Source organism: Molossus molossus, unplaced genomic scaffold, assembly GCF_014108415.1.
Source record: "Molossus molossus isolate mMolMol1 unplaced genomic scaffold, mMolMol1.p scaffold_m16_p_11, whole genome shotgun sequence".
Lineage (NCBI taxonomy): Eukaryota > Metazoa > Chordata > Mammalia > Chiroptera > Molossidae > Molossus > Molossus molossus.
In genome coordinates, this window is record NW_023425346.1 from 75,114,039 (window position 1) to 75,133,981 (window position 19,943).

The 19,943-nt window shown below is 36.2% G+C and overlaps 1 protein-coding gene across 8 annotated transcripts in view; it reads left to right on the forward strand.

Annotated features, from left to right (window-relative positions):
- OLA1 (Obg like ATPase 1) overlaps positions 1 to 19,943 on the forward strand; it is a 154,538-nt gene that overhangs the window by 65,725 nt on the left and 68,870 nt on the right. The window contains exons 1-2 of one of the 8 annotated variants that reach the window (XM_036254636.1): positions 9,186 to 9,274; positions 10,941 to 10,977. The exons of 5 other annotated variants lie outside the window; for them this stretch is intronic. The gene's annotated coding sequence lies outside the window, so the exon portion shown is untranslated. Of the gene's footprint in view, positions 1 to 9,185; positions 9,275 to 10,940; positions 10,978 to 17,505; positions 17,601 to 19,943 lie in introns of those variants that run through there. 2 more of the 8 variants (XM_036254637.1, XM_036254635.1) reach the window with 2 other exon arrangements.

A 19,943-nucleotide genomic window follows, 5' to 3' on the forward strand; every position in this document is an offset into this window, starting at 1 on the left:
AGTGACTAAATAAAATACAAGGTTTTAGTTTAATGTTTAGATTTTAGTATTTAGTCATTTTGTTAAAGATTCTCTCAGAAACTCTATATAGATAAGAGTAACAATACAAATGGATAACAACTTTATTTTACAGTTTGTATGCATCCAGAATTATTCTTGTAATTGAAATACTCCCCCTTTTAAAAATATAATTTGACTGTTTCGTTATATGAGGGGTAACATTTATTTAAAACATGTACTTATTTTAGATAATCCTTATTTTCTTAAATAATAATTGAATAATTAAATAATGTCTCTTTAGTTTATTGTTGCTTAGAAGCCAAAATAAATGTAGATTAAAAACCCAAGCAATCGTAGTTTTTATACACATGTAACAAACACACATGCATATGTGTGCACAGTTGCTGACTTTAAAAATAATGCTTCTTTGCTTCTAAAACCAATGTGTGAGGGAAAGTGTACTGAAACTTATGTTTAACATATCTTTATTTTAAATAAATTAGCTAATTGTCTATCCTACAAAGTAGACCAATATAGCCATGGCAAGATAATACAGCTACACAGCTTCACAGTTGTATTAAAGTAGTTTCATATGCTATATCATAAAACTTTCAGTCCAATCAGCAACTAAATTTAAATACTGCAAATTGTAGCAGCAAAACAATAATTCTGCTGATTAGCCCCTTTCCATTTCTTGTAAGTGAACTGTTTATGCTGTTGAGTACCTTTTGAAAAAAGAAAAAGCCAAAACAGCCTTGATTAGTCAAGGAGTAATTGGATGACTTGATTTTAGCAAGAGAATGAATTGGTTGATGATAGCCTGTAACTAAGTGTAGTGGTTCTGTTCAGATGAATACATAACATACAGTCATCAGATCTTGACAGGTATAACATATAAGCAGTACTAAAATCTGGTGGTGGTGGGGATAGGATGGAGATGGAGGGGAGTGTATTTGCCATAAAGTCTCTACCTGGAAAAACTGGAAAATTTGAGGTGATTCTTAAAGGAATTTAGAGAAATTTATATATATAAATTTAGATATATTTTACATTCGGGAAGAGGTATGGAGATTTGTTTCACATTATGAGTATAGTCCCCATGTCTTATGCTCTAAAGACAAAAGAGCTATAGATTCTTTAACTTTCTTCAAGGGGATCATTGATAATACATCCTTTTATCTTGTTGAAGATTATGGTTCATTAGTAGAGTCATGTGGGAAAGCCTAGAGCAGTAATTGTGTTCATATTTAATTATTTAAAGTCTTGATTAGTTTGAATTTTTTGTACACTGCATTCTTGTTTATGATTTCCTGATTATTTTTAAACTTTATTTGAGTTTATATTAATGAAGTATGGCATAAAGCAAAAAAAAAAAATGTTTTTAATTCTTCTGTAACTAGTCTTATATAAGCCCAAGCTGTCACTACCCACCCACCCCCAGAATGTATATTATAGTAACTTCCCCTCTTCTGCTATAATATGCTACATGGGTCCAAAAGTTTCAGCTGAATAAAATAAGGTTCTTTTATTGCTAGATAAGTGAAACAGTGGGTGAACCTGCACAGATAGCTGCAGGGGGTGAGGGGTGTGGCAAGGTGCCGGCCTAGCCAAATCCATTCTGGGACTGGCTTTGATTTGGCACCACCTGCTGGTGATTGTTGCTCAGGCTTAACTATTTATGGTGGTGATTAGATCTTGAAGACTTGAGGATAGCAGCAGAATTCTAGGAATCTTTCAGGTAGTTGGTATCCATCTTGTTGAGCCAATTAGAGTGGATTGTGTTGGAAGACTGCTGGGAATGCTGTGACCTACCTTACACCATCTGCTCCTAAAGGTGTGGTTACTTGCCTCTCCTTAATCCCTCTAGGCCTTACCCTTCCATGTTTCTGCTCTTTTTAGAACAGTAGATTATTGTATTTATTTAAGGGTGTAATTATTTTGTGAGGCACATTATCTGGTTTTAGGATATCTCTCTGCACAGTACTTATCATTTGGATGCAAGAATATGATTACTATTGTATAATGTGGATTTAGTCAAACCATCATTTTCCTATTCTAACACCAGATATTCTTGGTTAATTTTCCCTTTTCCATCCTTCTATCCATTCCTCCCATTCCCAGTATCTTAGAAAAAACAAGGTGAAAAGTCATAATCTATTGATATTATGGGTAAAACTACAAAAATAGCTATTTAAAAATTAATAGCCAACCATTTACTTCACTGATTAGTACCTGTCACATGTTTACTTTTTTAAAGCATTTAAACACCAGTTTCACACTTTAGTGAACACAATATTGTCTCTTAGCACCGCATTAGTGCACTTAAATATGGAATTAAAAAATAATTTCTACTTACATCACAACCTGTACATGAATCTTTTTTTTTTTTTTGTTACAGATATTTCACCTTTTTTACCCCATTGGCACCCCCCTCCCCACCCCACCCTCACCCTGTCCCTGGCTTAGTTGTCCATGTCCATTGGACATGCATACATGCATATCAGTTCTGTGGTTTATCTCTTCCCACCCCCCGACCCCCTCTTCTGAGGGATGTCAGTCTGTGCCCTACTTCCATGTTTCTGGGTCTACCGTATTCCTCAGACAGTTATGTTCATTACATTCCGTATATAAGTGAGATCATGTGGTATTTGTCTTTTTCTGCTTGGCTTATTTCACTTAGGATAATACTTTCCAGGTCCCTCCATGTCGTCTCAAAGGATAAGAGATCCTTCTTTCTTACAGCTGCATAGTACTCCATTGTGTATATGTACCACCGCTTTTTTATCCATTCGTCTACTGATGGACACTTGGGCTGTTTCCAGATCTTAGCTATTGTAAATAGTGCTGCTATGAACATGGGGGTACATATATTCTTCCTGATTGGTGTTTCAGGCTTCTTAGGGTATATTCCTAGAAGCGGGATCACTGAGTCAAATGGAAGTTCAATTTTTAATTTTTTGAGGTAACACCATATTGTTTTCCATAGTGGCTGTACCAGTCTGCATTCCCACCAGAGGTATTAGAGTCCCCTTTTCTCCACACCCTCGCCAGCACATGTTGTTTGATGATTTGTTGATGGCGGCCATTCTGACAGGTGTGAAGTGATACCTCATTGTTGTTTTAATTTGCATCTCTCTGATGATTAGTGATGTTGAGCATTTCTTCATATGTCTCTTGGCCATTTGTATGTCCTGTTTGGAGAGGTGTCTATTCAGCTCCTCTGCCCATTTTTTAATTGGGTTCTTTGTCTTCCTTTTGTTGAGTTGTATGAGCACTCTATATATTTTGGAAATTAACCCCTTATCTGATGTATCATTGGCAATTATGCTCTCCCATACAGTGGGTTGCCTTTCCATTTTGATGGTTGTTTCTTTTGCTGTGCAGAAGCTTTTTAGTTTGATGTAGTCCCATGTGTTCATTTTTTTCTTTGTTTCTGTTGCCTTAGGTGATGTATCAGTGAAAATTCTGCTGCGTACGATGTACGAAATTTTGTTGCCTACATTTTCTTCTAGAATTTTTATGGATTCACAGGTCACATTTAAGTCTTTTATCCATTTTGAGTTTATTTTTGTGTATGGTGTAAGTTGATGATCTAGTTTCATTTTTTTGCATGTAGCTGTCCAATTTTCCCAACACCATTTATTAAAGAGGCTGTCTTTACTCCACTGTATGCTCTTGCCACCTTTGTCAAATATTAATTGAGCGTATTGCCTTGGGTCCATTTCTGGGCTTTCACTTCTGTTCCACTGGTCTATATGCCTGTTCTTGTGCCAGTACCAGGCTGTTTTGGTTACAGTCGCTTTGTAGTATAACCTGATATCTGGTATTGTGATCCCAACTACTTTGTCCTTCTTTTTCAAGATTGCTGTGGCTATTTGGGGTCTTTTTTGGTTCCATCTGAACTTTTCAAGTATTTCTTCTAGTTCTATGAAATATATTGTTGGTATTTTGATGGGGATTGCATTGAATCTATAGATTGCTTTGGGTAGTATGGACATTTTAATGATGTTAATTCTTCCAATCCATGAACAGGGTATGTGCTTCCACTTTTTTATATCTTCCTCTATTTCTTTTTTCAATGACCTGTAGTTTTCTGCAAATAGGTCCTTTACTTCTTTGGTTAAGTTTATTCCTAGGTATCTTAATTTTTTTTGGTGCGATGGTAAATGGGATTGTTTTTTCAGTTTCTCTTTCTGTGAGTTCATCATTGGTGTATAAGAATACCATCGATTTCTTGACGTTAATTTTGTGTCCTGCTACTTGGCCAAATTCATTTATTAAGTCTAGTAGATTTTTGATGGAGTCTTTAGGGTTTTCTATGTATAATATCATGTCATCTGCAAATAATGACAGTTTCACTTCCTCCTTTCCAATTTGGATCCCTTTTATTTTTTCTTCATGTCTGATTGCTGTGGCTAAGACTTCCAGTACAATGTTAAATAAGAGTGGTGAAAGTGGACATCCCTGTCTTGTTCCTGTTCTTAATGGAAATGTTTTTAGTTTCTGTCCATTGAGTATGATGTTGGCTGTAGGTCTTTCATATATGGCCTTTATTATGTCGAGATATGATCCCTCTATTCCCACATTGCTGAGCATTTTTATCAGAAATGGATGCTGGATTTTGTCTAATGCTTTTTCAGCATCTATTGATATGATCATGTGGTTTTTATTCTTCATCTTATTTATGTGGTGTATCACATTTATTGATTTGCGAATATTGTACCAGCCTTGCATCCCTGGAATGAATCCCACTTGGTCATGGTGAATAATTTTTTTGATGTATTGCTGGATCCGATTTGCTAATATTTTGTTCAGGATTTTGGCGTCTATGTTCATCAGGGATATTGGCCTGTAGTTTTCTTTCTTTGTAGTGTCTTTTTCTGGTTTTGGAATTAGAATTATGCTGGCCTCATAGAACGTGTTTGGAAGTCTTCCTTCTTCTTGAATTTTTTGAAATAGTTTGAGGAGAATGGGTGTTAGTTCTTTTTTGAATGTTCGGTAAAACTCCCCCGTGAAGCCATCTGGGCCTGGGCTTTTGTTTGCTGGGAGAGTCTTGATTACCTCTTCAATTTCCTTAGTTGATATTGGTCTGTTCAAGTTTTCCATCTCTTCCCAGTCCAGTTTTGGGAGACTGTGTGTTTCTAGAAATTTGTCCATTTTGCTTAGATTGTCGAATTTGTTGCCATATAGTTGTTAACAATCTTTTGTATTTCCGTGGTGTTGGTTGTTACTTCTCCTCTTTCATTTCTGATTTTGTGTATTTGGGTTCTCTCTCTTTGTTTCTTGGTGAGTCTAGCTAAGGGTCCATCAATCTTGTTTATCTTTTCGAAAAACCAGCTCTTTGTTTCATTGATCCTTTGAATTGTTTTTTTGGTCTCTATGTCATTTATTTCTGCTCTGATCTTTACTATTTCCTTCCTTCTACTTGCTCTGGGGTTTTCTTTTTGTTTGCTTTCTAATTCTTTAAGTTGTGAGGTTAAACAGTCAATTAGAAGTTTTTCTTATTTTTTGAGGTAGGCCTGTAAATGCTATGAACTTCCCTCTCAGAACTGCTTTCGCTGCATCCCATAGATTTTGTGTTGTGTGTTCATTTTCATTGGTTTCCAGAAAGTTTTAAATTTCTTCCTTGATCTCGGTGACCCATTCATTGTTTAATAACATGCTATTTAGCCTCCATGTATTGAAATGTCTTTGCATGTTCTTGTTGCAATTGATTTCTAGTTTCATGCCATTGTGATCTGAGAAGATGCTTGATATGATTTCAATCTTCTTGAACTTGTTGGAGATTTAGTTTGTGTCCTATCATGTGGTCTATCTTTGAGAATGTCCCATGTGCACTTGAGAAGAATGTGAATTCTGTAGTTTTGGGGTGTAATTCTCTGTAGATATCTATTAAATCCTTTTGGTCTAGTGCTTCATTTATAGTCTCTGTTTCCTTGCTAATTTTTTGCCTAGAGGATCTATCCAGTGATGTCAACGGGGTGTTGAAGTCCCCTGCTATGATTGTATTGTTATTGATTTCTCCTTGGAAGTCCTCCAGAAGATTTTAAATATATTTTGGTGCTCCTATATTGGGTGCATATATGTTTATCAAGGTTATATCTTCCTGTTGGATAGATCCTTTCAATATTATGTAGTGGCCTTCTTTGTCTCTAGTTATGGCCTTCATTTTGAAATCTATTTTATCAGATATGAGTATTGCTACCCCAGCTTTTTTTTGCTTTCCATTTGCTTGGAAAATTGTTTTCCATCCCTTCACTTTCAACCTATGTGAGTCTTTTGTTGTGAGGTGGGTCTCTTGCAAACAACATATAGATGAGTCACACTTTCTTATCCAGTCAGCTACTCTTTGTCTTTTTATGGGAGCATTCAGCCCATTTACGTTTAAGGTGATTATTGATATGTACTTATTTATTGCCACTTTTGTTTAGTGTGGTTCTATTTTTCTTCCCATTTCTCCTGCTAATTACAGCAGTCCTTTTAACATTTCTTGCAGTGCTGGTTTGGTGCTAATGTATTCCCTTAGCCTTTTTTGTCTGGGAAGCTCTTTATTGGACCTTCTATTTTGAATGATAGCCTTGCTGGGTAGAGTAGTCTTGGATTCAGATTCTTGTTTTTCATGACTTTGATTACTTCATGCCATTCCCTTCTAGCCTGTAGTGTTTCTTGTGAGAAGTCAGCTGAGAGTCTTATGGGGTTTCCTTTGTAGGTAACCTGTTGCTTCTCTCTTGCTGCTTTTAGGATTCTCTCTTTGTCTTTAATTTGTGGCATTTTAATTACTATGTGTCTTGGTGTGGGCCTGTTTGGGTTCTTCTTACTTGGGACTCTCTGTGCTTCTTGAACTTGAATGCCTTCTTCCTTCACCAAATTAGGGAAGTTTTCTGTCACTATTTTTTTTTTTTTTAAATCCTCACCCGAGGACATTTTTCCATTTTTTTGTACAGATAGAGTGGGAGGGAGAGAGAGGAAGAGAGAGAGAGAGAGAAATATCGATGTGAAAGGGACACATCGAGTGGCTGCCACCCGCACGACCAACCAGGGCTGGGGACAAACTGCAACCGAGTTACGCGCCCTTAGTGGGAACCGAACCTGGGTCTCTCCGGTTTGTCACTATTTTTTTGAATATATTCTCTATCCCTTGCTCATTTTCTTCTTCTTCGGGGACTCCTATGATGCGAATATTATTACGTTTCCAGTTGTCCGACAGTTCTCTTAAGCTATCTTCCTGTTTTTTAATAGTTTTTTCCTTTTGTTTTTCTGATTGGTTGATTTTTTTCTACCCTGTCTTCTAATTCACTGATCCGGTCCTCAGCTTCCTCTGCTCTGCTTTTTAAACCTTCCAATGTGTTTTTCATTTCTGATATGTCTTTTTTTATCTCTTCTTGATGGTTTTAAATTTCCAATTGGCTTATTTTCAGTGTCTCTATGTCCTTACTCATGCTGTTCAGCTTCCTCAAGATCATGGCTCTGAATTCTAGCTCCATTAACATGCCTAATTGCTCCACATTGATCTCATCTTCGGTGGAGGTCTCTTGCTCTTTCATTTGGCTTCTGTTTCTGTGTTTCACCATTTTGGCTATCACTGTGGGCTTTGGAACCTGTCAAGTTTTCCCTTGGTTGTTGGTGTTCTGCTGTTTGTGGCTCCCTCTCCTCTGTTTAGATGAGTGAGGGAGGACCCACGTTAAACACCACTGTCAAGTCTTACTTTCCTGGTTAAAGTTGCTAGCCCAGGAAACGTACTGTTATTCTCTAGCTTTTTGCCTGGAGGCTAGCAGTCGAGGTTACTTGAGGAGTTTTGGGTTGTCAGTTGATTGAAAAACTCCCCCAGGTGCTCAGCACAAGGGGATTTCACGAGGGTGGGGCAGATGCTGGTTGTTAGTGAGCCTCAATTAGCACTTCAATGGCCCACAGGGTGGGGTTGGATCTCCGAGGGAGGGGCTGCTGCCTCTCCTCAGAGCCCTGGGAAGGAGCAATATGCCCACTGTCCTGCGTGGCTGCACTCAGCAAAAGCTCTGAGCGCCCTCCAAATCCCAAGTGTCCCCACACAGTTCCAGTCCAGTCTGCCTTCCCTCTGCCGGAGCCCAAGGTGAGTGGCTGTGGCTGTTTAACCTCTGTCCTGGCTCTGTGCTGTGGAGCCGCCTGGGAGTGTAACCTGAGGGCGCTGCTTTCAGCTAAGGCCGCTGCCGAGCTGCCGACTGTGGGCTGCCGACCGTGGGCTCCCAGCCCCCGTCTCGCGCCTTCGCAAGCCTACCAGGATGGAGTCAGTGTCCCTCGTTATATGGTCCTCGCAAGCTGCTTTTCTTTCTTTTCTTTTTTTATCCTCACCCGAGGACATTTTTCGATATTTTGTTCAGATAGAGTGAGAGGGAGAGAGAGAGAGAAACATCGACGTGAAAGCGACACATCGAGCGGTTGCCACCCACACGACCCAACCAGGGCTGGGGACAAACTGCAACCAAGGTACGTGCCCTTAGCGGGAACCGAACCCGGGTCTCTCCGGACCGCAGGCCAACGCTCTAACCGCTGAGCCAAACCGGCCAGGGCCGCAAGCTGCTTTTCTGTTGCTTTTCCCCGTCAATTTGTCTGTGTTATAGTTGTAATTCCAGTTTGGTTCTGGGAGACGGTCTGTAGCTTCCGTTCACTCCGCCGCCATTTTTTTCTGTCCATGAATCTTAATCTAAATTTTAAAAGACATCCACATAACATCAATGTTCCTTGAGGCTGTCTTTTTCCATCACCTTGTACTGAACATTGACCCTCTTAGTGTTCTCCTTCATCCTGGATTTACTTTTTTGTATAATGTGCTGATCTGTTTCCCCTATTAGACTGTAAACAGCTTTGAAGGAAACAACTAATCTTTTCAGCTTTTTCTCATCTCTGAAATTTTCTTTCCAGCTCCTGGCACAACTCTCTTTGTGATTAACATTCAGTAAACACTCGTTAAATATGTCTCCTAAATAAATGTGTATCTTTAACTAGCTATTATACACCTCCAATTATATGACTGGCCACATTTCATTTCTTTTCAATTTGAAATAATTCTTCCTACCCACTAGACAAAGAAATCTTTGTCAGGATTTTCTTTAATATTTTTTTTAGATTTGACCTTTTTTTGTTTTCTTATTTCTATATCTTGTACCCAGTAATCAGCTGCTTTGTTTGTGACCATCAGTCCCTCTCCAGGCTATTAGATCTTGTACATAAGTGAGCAAGAACAAGATCACAAGCATGCCTCTCTGAAAACCTACATAAGAATCTTATAATCACTCCTCAGGTCAGTGTTATAACCTTTCCATCTATTGACATCTGCACATTTGAACATATGGTAACATCTTTTGGTTGCTATCTTTGTTTTTTAGTGCCCACCAGTGGTTCTCACCTGTGGCTTAGCAAAGTCTGGAGACATTTTTGTTCTTCACAGCTGCGATGTATGCCTGTATGCATGCACATGCACGTGTGTATTACTGACATCTAGTTTGGAGAGGCCAGGGTGTTGTGAAAAGGGCTACAACACACTGGTCAGTCCCCACCAGCAAAGTATTATCTGCCCAAAATATGATTAGTACCAAGGTTGGCAAACACTGGTATATACCTTGTCTTTAGGTTTTCATATATAAGTATAGGTAACGTTTTGATGCTTACTATGTGCCAGGCACCATCCTAAGATGTCTACATACATTATCACTTTTAATCTTCAGAACAATCTTATGAGGTAGATTTTATTGTCTACCTTTTACAAACAAGGAAACTAAGTCACAGGGAAATTCATTAATCACACAACTAGAATCAAACAGTCTGAATTCAAATTTAAACCAAATACTCTGATTTCAGAGTCTTTGTTATGCTTACCCTTTACACTCTGCCTAGAATGTTGTCTTGACTCTGCTTCCCTTTGCTAACATCTGTCTCAGAAAGACCTCATCTATATGTAAGCCTTCCCTTCTTACATTTGATTTATACTAATCAATCATTTCTCTCTTTTTTGTATGGCTGCATTTATAGGTGTTAGTTACAGTACATAGATGTGTTTCCCCTCTACTTACTTTGATTTATAATTTAAAGATTGTACCATAATATGCAATCCAGTGCAACGTGCCCAAGAAGTCCTCAGAAATAAGTGTAAATATTCATCACTAGTAGTCAAGCAATTCAAAGGCAAAGAGATAAAACACAAGAAACTTCTCATGTCCATTATTGTAGTTTGACATGCTTAGTCCTGGTTTCTTTGAAATATCTTATTGTGTGCTGTGAAATCGATCCATTACTGTTATGCTGCATCTCTAGCTTCATCTGTAATCTGTAGTTCCTGTCTAACAGTTTTTCATTCTAAGTGCTAATAAGTGCTTGAAACATTCATTCATACAGTGATTCCTTTATTCTTCACTTCATTTTATACCTGTGTATCAGTTCTGATCAAGGGGCTGGAGGGAACTGGAAAGCATTTAAGACAAAATTCCTTAGTTTTGGTCACTAGGAGATAGAATCACATATTGTAACACCAGGTATACATGCCATGGGTCATATGAATGAAATGGACAGATTATTGTTAATAGTTTAGATAGAGGATATGGTTAGAGAAGGCATCATTGTGAAGATATCATTTCAATGACATCTAATTAAGGCCATGAAAGATATGTAACTCTTTTTGAAAGATAGAAGTGAAAAGGAAGAATATTCCATTGAGAAGGATGAGTAACAGCATTGAAAATGTGAAATGAAAGAATTGAGAGTGGTTCAGTTCGATTAAAGGCAGGATAATTGGCACAAACATTAGAAAAATTAAAGCTTTGATTTGTCATTTTGTTTATTTCTTGAATGGCAGACAGTTTATATTATTGTTATTCATTACTTAAAGTACCGATAGTAAAGATAAAATTCTAGTTTTGTTAATTTCTTTCTTTGCATTTTTTTTCTCCTTACAACATTACTCTTTTTAAAAGGTATAAAAATGGATTTTTCCCAGGAGCCATATTTAAGGTAATATATTAAACCTCAATTTTACCATACTTAATTCCAAACAAGTCTATATAATTCCTCTTATGACTCGGGGGTGGTAGAGATCTCTTAGACATAATTTCTCTAGAATTACTTTTTAGATGAGGGAAAAGTAAAGTATGCATTTTAGTGATGGATGTGATTTGTAATGAAAGGACATTTACCTTTGAGACCAGGGAAGGGAGTGGGCAAAAATATAGTGATAGATGAATATGAAGAACTTCCAGAGCCTAGTGGTCAGTATAACAATTGACTTCAGCTGAAGATTTGTGGAGGTTGAGGGGGGCCAAGGCCAGCTTCCAGAGGGCTTTTTCTACTGGCAGAAGACTAATTGATGTTTTAGAAGTTAAGAAATTAGTGAGATGGTTATTGGGAAGGTTAAATATTAGCAAAAGCAGCTAGCTCAAATTGGAAGTAGAACAGAAACTCAATAAATATTCAAAATAGCATTAATTAAATTTGCTTATTATGCATTTAAAGTATCATATAGAATAAGAACTGAAAATCTTGTTGACAGGTTAATGTTAGTTCTCATTAAGGTACTTCTTTTCTGCTTCTTTTTTGGAAAGAGTTGATATTTTACAGCAACTAAAAATGTGAAACCCTTGAGCAATTGAATATAACTAAGTACAGGTGTTGACTTCTGGGTTATAATTCATAACTGTTAATTGACTTTAAGGATTTCTTAATGGCATGGATGTCTAATTATCTATAATATAAGTACAATACTAGTAATTGTTAGGCAGAACTTTCTGGTGTCTTGTGCATTTTAAAGAATTTTATTGTCTGATATTGTAATATGTTGCTTCTAATTCATTATGTGGTGTCAATAATAACCAAAAGATTGTTTTTTTGCTTGATACTACACTAGTATAATCTCTAATTTTAACATTTTTATGTCTTTTTTTTTTTCTTTATTGATCTTAGAGAGAGGAAGGGAGAGGAAGAGAGAGAAAGAAACATTGAGGAGAGAAACATCAATTGGCCGCCTCCTGTATGCCCCCCACTGGGGATTTGGCACACAACCTGGACATGTGCCCTGACCGGGAATCGAACTGGTGACCTCTTGGTACATGGGTTGTTGCCCAATCACTGAGCCACACTGGCTGGGCCATTTTATGTCTTCATACCTATATCTTTTTTCTCTTTGTTAATCTCATCTTTCCTACTTAATGTTTTATTTTTAAGTCACTGCTTAAAAGCATATTATTTTTAATTTATATGATGGCTTAAAAGTAGGAGAAAATAATAAACAAAAATTTAAAGTTTTCTCAGAACCTCACTGACCCACTTTATTATCTCTCCTATACTAAATATCTATTTCTTTTAAGATTGGGAATGGTTTTTTACTTCTAAGCACTGCTTGATTGCTTTCATGTAAGTTAACTACTTTGTGTAAATGTCCTCCATGAATCATAATTTCTTTAATTTTATATTGGTTTCTCAAAAACAGCCACAAGTGCATTTTGTTTTATTAAACTTTCTGAAAGCCGTGATCAATTTTCGAATATGTCGGAGGAATGGTAGTTTTCTTTCTCTTGGCCAGGATTTAGTTTTAAAGACTTTTCCTATATGAGAGGAGGAGGGAAGAGAAGCAAAGCAAAAGCAAATCTTTAGACTACCCATAGTCTTATTTTCTATTCCGAAGCATTAAACAATTAGCCTGTGGCATAGACTGGATTATTGTGGGGCGTTTTCTATCTCTCAAATAATAGGTTTTTCCCTGGAAAATGAAGGTTAAAGACTTTAAAGGCTACTTTTGATTGATTTGTTATTGTAAATAAGTATAACCCACCAAGTCTAGTTATGCTGTTTCGTTTATGCTATTGCATCAAGTAATTAACAGTTTCCATTACTAGACCAATTATTTCCATTTTTATATGTTTACAAAATATTTTATTTTTCCAGAGGTCTATAAATATATCCACTTAAAGCAATTAAAATTTGATTGATACAACCCTTTTCATTTGCTTTAAACTCTAAAAGCTTAGAAACTTAAATTAAACCTACATCCTTTATAGTGGAGTTTTGTTAGCAGAATGATTTATTAGTTCTTTTCTGTGTTCCTGGATATATTTAAGAAGGCAAATCGATTTTTGAAGTAAATATAATAAATTGAGATGCCCTTTTCCCACTTTCTTTTTGTTTGTTTGTTTTTTGTCCTCACCCAAGGACATTTTTCCATTTTTTTGTTCAAATAGAGAGAGAGAGAGAGAGAGAAACATATCGACGTGAAAGGGACACATCGAGTGGCTGCCACCCACACGACCCAACCAGGACTGGGGACAAACTGCAACTGGGGTATATGCCCTTAGTGGGAACCGAACCCTGGTCTCTCCAGACTGCAGGCCAACACTCTAACCGCTGAGCCAAACTGGCCAGGGCTCTCGCACTTTCTAACTTAAGAAAAGTAATTAAAACTACACATTTCATTTAATATAAAGATTTCTAAAAATTACACAAGCTTGAGGTCCAGTTATGAATTAGGTTCTATTTTTGCTCAAATCACTTTTACTGTGAAGATGAGAAGGGTCTTTATGTAGATTAAGATCAGCGTTTTAAAGTGCATCTGTAAATCTGGGCTTAAACTGCACTTCTAAATCAGAGCATTTGGAGTGTGCAGTAAACAGCTTTAACTCTCTCTTTCCCCCAGACAATAAAGAATTTCTGTCATGTCATTTATGGAAAATAAATAGGAACTGTCATTTTCCCATGTTACAAATAAAGCTATAGATGTTAAGTGGATTGCCAGTGCAAGTTCAGCTCTCTTTTAAATGAGGTATAGAATTGTAAGGAAGTTGGGAATCATTCTGACTCAAGATAGAACTTTACTTTGAAGAATGAATTAGAAGTTTGAAAAGATAAGATTTTTTAGCAGGATATCCTTGTTTTCTAACATTGTATTTAAGAATTTACCATTTACTGGTTAAATACAGTACATATGGATAGTCAAATGTATATTCCTTTTTTATTAGATTAGATTTGTTTTCCCAACCAGATTGTCTAATCATTGAGATCAAGGTCCTAATATTTTGATTTTTGTTTTTAATTCTCACAAGATTTAGCATATTATTAGGGAAAAATCCATTTTTATACCTTTTAAAAAGAGTAATATTGTAAGGAGAAAAAAAATGCAAAGAAAGAAATTAACAAAACTAGAATTTTATCTTTACTATCGGTACTCAAGCTTTCTTTAAGTAGGGAACTTACATTTAGCAAGATATCTTGTGGTTTGCATATGTGTTGAGGGGATGGCAATTTATGCATTGGTTTATATACCAAGGAGTTCCTTATTTCTGCATTGTATAGTGGTAGAGGATGGAAAAACAAAATTATATTGTTATTAATTAAACAAACATAAATCTATCTTGACCACATACCCTCTTATTTCCACCAAAACTCTATAGCCATGCTATTTGGAATATCAAAGCCTGTATGCTTAATACATCACATGTTTTAAAACTATTTCTACTTCTACTCAGGGGTGTTTTCTTTCTGAAAATTTAAGACAGCTTAAATTTAAGTAGCATAGCGATTCACTAAAGTCCTGAAATTTACAAAGTATATTTTTATTTCTAAAGTCCTTTGCAGTTAGATTTAGCATCCTAAACAGAGTATAGATTTATACTTCTTACTTAAATCTTTATGGAATAAGATAGGCAATGAATGAATGAATGAATGAATGAATGAGTAAATTGATCAATCTTCAGTTCACTTATAATAATTGAAAATAGCTAACTCATTTCTGCCACATCATACCAACAAATAAATAATCATGCAGAATCTTCAGTACATATGGATAGTCAAATGTGTCTTACCAAGTTAAATATTTATATTCTGACTGGCTTTCAGTAAAAAAGGTACACAAATTTTAAAAATCACAAGTTTAGCATAAGCATTGACACTTTGCATTTATTCACTTAGTGAATAGATTTTATAATAGAAATAATTTATATAATAACTAAAAAGATTTTTTTTGACTCATTTTATCTATTACTTCAAAGTATACTAGAGCCACTCTATAGAGTCTGGGCTAGAATTCTGTTAATGAGTATGTAACAGAAGGATAAGAGAAGAGAGCTAAGAGAGATGCCAACATTTATGGGATAGTTAGAGCAAGGAAAGGAATGGTCGAGAAGATAGAAGAAAATCAGCAGAATGCCATTAGAAGGAAGCAGTGAAAGAGACTATGTCAATGCTCTCAAGTTAAAGCCTACTGAGGTCATTCAAGATTCCTGAACAATGGCTATTATGAAGGCAAATCACTGGTGTCCTTTTGAGATCAATTTCTGATTGTGTGTTGAAGGCATAGTTCAAACTGCAGTGTGTTAAGTTTAAAACAGGAAATAAAGAAGTGGAGAGAGCAGATACAAAGAGCTCTTTCAAGAAGTTTGGCACTTGCCCTGACTGGTTTTGCTCAGCAGTTAGAGCGTCAGCCCTCGGACCAAAGACTCTTGGGTTCAATTTTGGTCAAGGGCACATGCCTCAGTTGCAGTTCGGTTGGTGGCCCTAGTAAGGGTTGTGCGGGAGGCAACCAGTTGATGTGTCTCTCTCACATTAATGTTTCTCTCCCTCACTCCCCATCTCTCCCCCCATCTCTCTCCTCCTCCCACTGAAGATAAATGGAAAAATATCCTTGGGTGAGGATTTTTAAAACAAGTTTGGCTCTGAACTGGAGGAAAGAAAGCAATAGCTGGAATGACAGTTAATGTCTAAGGGTGACTGGAATAATTTGTTTAATGTAGAGTCTTAGATGTGACAGTATTACTGGAATTGGAGATGATAAAAATATAAATATAGGAGAGGGGGCATAATAAATTGAGGTCTTAGGAAATACAAAGAAGTTGCCGGAGCAAACTTCCTTAGTAGAGGATAAAGATCCAGAACAGAGATGGTAGAGAGATTGGCCATAAATAGTAGAAGGTAGCAGTTTCCATTTTACTGCTGGAAAGAATAAAAGATTGTATAAAAACAAAAAAAGGGAGGATTGGTGTTCCAAAGATAATATGCAATTTCCCTGTGAAGTGAGAAAGATCAGGTCATCTGCTGGGTAACAGGAGAGAAGAGGTTTTTTGTTTCGTTAAGGAGAGCCTTTGTTTTTATAATTGATTTTAGAGAGGGTGAGAGGAAAGGGGAAAGAGAAAGAGAGAAACATTGATTTGTTCTACTTATTTATGCATTCATTTGTTGATTCTTGCATGTGCTCTAACCAGGGATCAAACCCTTAACCTTGGCATTTTGGGACAATGCTTTAACCACCTGAGCTACCTGGCCAGGGCCGATGTTTTGTTTTGAAAGCATAGAAAATGTGAAAGAAGTCAAAAAGGTTTGGACATGGTGCTTTGTTGTAAAAGGAAACATTGCAGGATTGCTCTGTAAAAAATCTTTGTGATGGAGTCCACTTTGAGGCTAGCTTATGAGGACTTACCGTAGATTTACTATAGTTAGTATTATTTTCAGCCACCCATTTATATTATATAAATATATTTATTTACATAAATACCTATTTATTTATTCATTTATTATATAATATATATGAGAGAGAGAGAAAGAAATGTATAGATATAAAATAAATGTCATGGCAATAGTGCTTTTCTCCTTGTGACTAGTCAGTGCAAAACCGAAAGTTTAACTCAAATTTGCAACTTCTTCCATAAGCTTAACTTGTTATTGTGTTTTTTAAAAATTACTTGTTTTGTATGTATACTGTGTTCATTATACAAACTTTAAGCAAGACAAAAACTTAAAGAAGAATTTTAAATTACTCAACAGCTCCCTGCCTGGGAATCATTTTTATTAACGTTTGATCAATTTTATTAAGAATGAAAAACAATTTTATATCAATGTGATCCATTAGTGTATGTGTTGTTTTAAATAGAATACTAAATGTTACTGAGTTGAAAAGAAAAAGAACTGGAATAGGAATAATATGGAAGAAATGAATGAACTTCATGTAGGTTCTTTGGTGGTGGTGATGTTGTTTACAAAAGATATGGTTTTAAATGATTCTGCTATAGGATCATGAAAACACTAAGAGGTTGGAGAAATTAGTTTTTGATTACATTTCATCTTTATATGGTGTCTATTGATTCCTTACTCTGAAAGACAAGGAAATGAACACACTTATGTTTTTACTTCCCCTCTCCCTGTCTTTGAGTTTTTATATTATTATTCTTAACTTTTCATAGTTTATAATACAGTACTTATATTCTGTTTTACTAACATAACTAGTTGTTTAGTCTTATATGTTAGAATATGTTAAGTTCAGAATCTATTTGCATTGAGTTTTATTCCTAACAATGAAAAACTGGTTGGCTGGATATAAAATTCTTGAGTCACAATTTCTTTCCTTAGAACTCTGAAGACACTTTCCCATTATCTTTTGGCATTGAGGTACCTTGGAGAATTCTGAAGCCTTATATGTGATTTGATTTTACTGCTTTTAATATTGGTGACGTGTGTGGTGTTGATGTTTCTATATCTGGTTAACCAACTGTAAGTTTTGTTTCAGTGTTTATTTATGCCAGCTTACCTGGATGTGAAACTTTGAAAATGGCTGTGATTTCTTCTTGACTGATAGAATGTATTTCAAAGACTGAGGAGTGGTATGGTGTTTTTACTGTATATCATCAGTCCACTTAGAGTGTATATAGAGAGGAATATTCAAAACCTGAATGAACTTAGAAATGCTAAAATTTAGCTCTTATGTACTCTTGAGTTATACAGAATAAGAGAATAGGTCAATGTTTATGTCCTTGAGTCAAAGTAGTCTCATCTCTAATATATGGGAGAAACAGACAGTAGTGAAAAAGGATAGAACTATTAAAGTGTTTCTCAAAGAGCCACTTTTTACCAAAATCCATGACTAACTTTCTGTACTTACCTTTCTTTACCTCTGAACAGTATCTGAAACAGTTGAATACTTCTTCCTTCTTGAAATATTTTCTTTTCCTCACTCCCAATAAGAGTTACTTTTTCTCTGACTTTATCATCCCTTCTTAAGTCTTTTTTGCTATGTCTTCCTTCCCTATTAAGCATCTGAGTGTTGGGGTGCTGTATCTATATGATATATCATCCAGACCCATAACTTTGTTTTATTTTATTTTTAATCCTCACCTGAGGACATTTTTTTCCATTTTTTGTTCAGATAGAGTGGAAGAGAGAGAGAGAGAGAGAGAGAGAGAGAGAGAAACATCGATGTGAAAGAAACACATTGAGTAGCTGCCACCCGCATGACCAACCACGGCTGAGAACAAACTGCAGCCGAGGTACACGCCCTTACGGGAACCGACCCGGGTCTCTCTGGACCACAGGCCGACGCTCTAACCGCTGAGCCAAACCGGCCAGGGCCAGACTCATAACTTTAAACACATCTTATAACTCCTAATTTTATATCTCCAGGCATGACCTTCCTTTCTACTTCTAGTCCCTCCCAATACAGACACTTCTCATTTTCTCTACTGCTACATTTTTATATCAAGTTACCACTCATCTGGTCATCTCATATCTGCACCTCTACAACTACTTCCTAACTTAGTCTTTCTGCCATCACTCTTGTCCCTTCCTTAGAGTCTGTTCTTTTTAAAGTAGCCAAAGTGGCCTCTTTAAAATTGTAAATCTTATCTTATTACCCTACCTCCACTTTATTTAAAGCTCTCCAATCAATGGCTTCTCATCATAGCTAGAACAAAATCTAGACTCCCATATCTTACAAAATGTATGTGAACTGCCTTACTTCTCCAGCTTAAACTCTGTTTACTATCCTCTGCTGTGGTTCACCCACATTGATTTTATTTCTTTTTCTGAAACATTACCATCCATATTCTGGCCATTCTGGTGTCAGCGCCAATGTAATCTCCTCATAGAGGCCTCCGTGACTCTCTTAGCTAAAATAGTGTACAGCAATGTGCTCTCCTTCCCAGCCCCTAGCACACACAAGCTCTATTGCATTACCCTATTTTATACATAAGACTGCCAAAAAGTTTTTAAAAAACAGATAACATTACAAAATCAGTTAATATTTTCAGCATTTCTTGATTTTACCAAAAAAAAAAAAAAATGTGATCTTGCCCTAGCCAATTTGGCTCAGCGGTTAGAGCGTTGGCCCGCAGACTGGGGAGTCCGGGTTCGATTTCTGATAAGGGCATGTACCTTGGTTGCAGTCCATCCCTGGCCCCAGTTGGGGTTGCCTGAGTGGCAGCCAGTCGATGTGTCTCTCTCATGTCGATGTTTCTCTCTCTCTTTTCCTCCCTCTTCTTCCTGCTCTGTCTGAAGATAAATGCAAAAAAAAAAAAAAATCCTTGGGTGAGGATTAAAAAAAAATGTGATCTTTCATTTTTTAATAAATGTATTTAAACTGGAAACTTTGTCTTTAATATAAGTGGAAAATTAGTATCACTTTCCAAAATTGAAGATAATAAAAATAAACAATGAAAACCACATAAAGTTTTTAGTCTTTAGAGGCACAGAGGCTGAGGCCTACTCCGTTGTTAAAAAGATACATTTATAAATGTTAGCCATTAAAGACCAACAGCATCATGCTGAGACTTTCTTTGACATAGAAGGGCTGAACAAGAATTGAAATGGAAATAACTTTCTCACCAGGCAATTCAGTATGATGTAGTATAGTATTCAAGATGACTAAAGTTATCTTTGCCAGTACAGTGTTTTCCCCAAAAGAGAATTGTGATAACAATGATTGCAAATAATATTAATCATAAAAATGATAATTGTTTAGTAATGTGAAATTGAAATAAGTTACTTTGGCCATGGACTAGGGTAAAAATGTTCTGGTGAACTAGTCAGAATTAGTGGGGGAAAAAACCCTATAAACTCACAAAATTTATTTTAACCTGTTCTAAAGAACTGGGTAGCATGAAATGTTATTACTCAAATTTAATGTTTGAGTACATTATTGTGGAATTTCTTCTAAGTTACTAATTCCTACA